This window comes from Ambystoma mexicanum, chromosome 7q, assembly GCF_040938575.1.
Source record: "Ambystoma mexicanum isolate Mex_15411 chromosome 7q, UKY_AmexF1_1, whole genome shotgun sequence".
NCBI classification, from domain to species: Eukaryota; Metazoa; Chordata; class Amphibia; order Caudata; family Ambystomatidae; genus Ambystoma; species Ambystoma mexicanum.
In genome coordinates, this window is record NC_090941.1 from 95,143,276 (window position 1) to 95,144,926 (window position 1,651).

General features: G+C 37.1%; 1 long non-coding RNA gene across 1 annotated transcript; it reads left to right on the plus strand.

Annotated features, from left to right (window-relative positions):
• The first annotated feature begins 309 nt into the window (after positions 1 to 309).
• Positions 310 to 1,651, plus strand: LOC138527753 (uncharacterized). The gene is made up of 3 exons (XR_011284033.1): positions 310 to 562; positions 690 to 775; positions 919 to 1,651. It is a non-coding gene; the product is annotated as an uncharacterized lncRNA (long non-coding RNA).

Sequence of the window (1,651 nt, forward strand, 5' to 3'; positions counted from 1 at the left end):
GTATGTTACCGACAGGACATAGGACATATATTTAGCTTGATTTAATGTCTCGAGTTTTGTGCATATTTATACATCTTGTGGAGGAGACTATATCGGACGGCGCGAACCCGAGCCCGCTATTTAATAATCTAGATAAAAGACTTTCCTAGATTAGAACTTTGACACTATTACAGTGGCTTGAAACGGGTGCACTAGAGGTCCAGAATTGTCAGTTTCAACATGACAAACTAGGACAGGCTTGTGCAAGTGGCATTTGTCTGATCCAAGCATTAGTTCATCCTCCCACCCTGTCTGAACCCATTTAATTTGATGCAGTTTACTTTTTCAACTCAAAACGCTTCTTTAATTGCTGCACCTAATGGCTTACAACCTTTAATATGCAAACCTTGTTCTATACCTTTTTCTTAGGGTTTTTTCACCTACGGGTTAGCATTTGTTGGCCTCTCCTTCCAACTTGATCCCACACCGTCGAAGACTCGAAGATTTGGAATATTCCCTATCCTTATCTATTATAGAGTCGATTGCAGACACGATTAGAGGCTAAAACATTCTACAATTTAAGGTTGGTAATAGAAGGGGTAACATATTGATCTGCTCTCTGTGGAGACAGGGGACACTGCGTTCTAGCAATCGAAGTCTGAGATAATCTAGTGATATCTCTTTTAGCTTCTTATTTTTGTCTTTTGTAGATGTAAATTTATTTGCATCACCAGTCCTGTTTGGGTGGCGGATCGAAACAAACACATTTTTCGGCACCACTTCTGGACCAACTTAGGTGAATATATATATATATCCCCAGGTTTTATTTCCATGGCTAGAGGCATCGAAAATTAGGAGGCTCACTCATTATACTCTGTATTTTAACAAAGTTTTTTTTCTGTTTTTTCTATTTTGTCTGTTTTAATGTGTTTCATTAAGGGTCAACGTCTCCCACAGACTTTCAGATCTACAATCAAGCTCTTATGAATTGTACAAAGTTTTACCTGCAAGAACTACTGAATGATAGACAAAAAATTTAAGCATTAGTTCGTTCCAGGTTTTTATTTGCAATATTTAGTGCGCCCTGAGGAAGGCGACTACTGACTCGCTCAATGGAGCCAGATAGGTTGAATTCGCCGAAACTGTTATGATATTTTAAGATCATGTATGCACAGTAGGCACGTAGCACTTTTTTTTGCATTTAGTACTTTATTTCTTTGTTAACAACTTGGCACTTAGCACTTGGTTGCACTTAGCACTTTATTCAATTGTTAACTATTTGCCCTCTCCATAGCACTTTGACTATTTGGATGGAATTTAAAATGAGACAGCGATGCTTCACCTTGAGTAACATGAGGTTACGAATTGTGGCAACTAAACTGCTATTGAATGGCTTGAGGCATTAGATTTGACAAGTATTTTATAATCAATTCATCGATTTTATTGTTGATTTGATGTTTATATATTATGCAATTTTATAATGGTAATAAATTACTAATTAAAAATGATAATGTGAATATTTATGACTGGGCTCTCCTTTTCTTCCTCGCCTCTATTTCCATAATTGAGTACTCAAATTAATACAGTACTCCTCCATGTGAACTCCCTTTTTCCCTTCGGGATCTTTTTTTGTAATTTTGTTGTTCCCCAGTTCCATGGCATAGGGGTTACC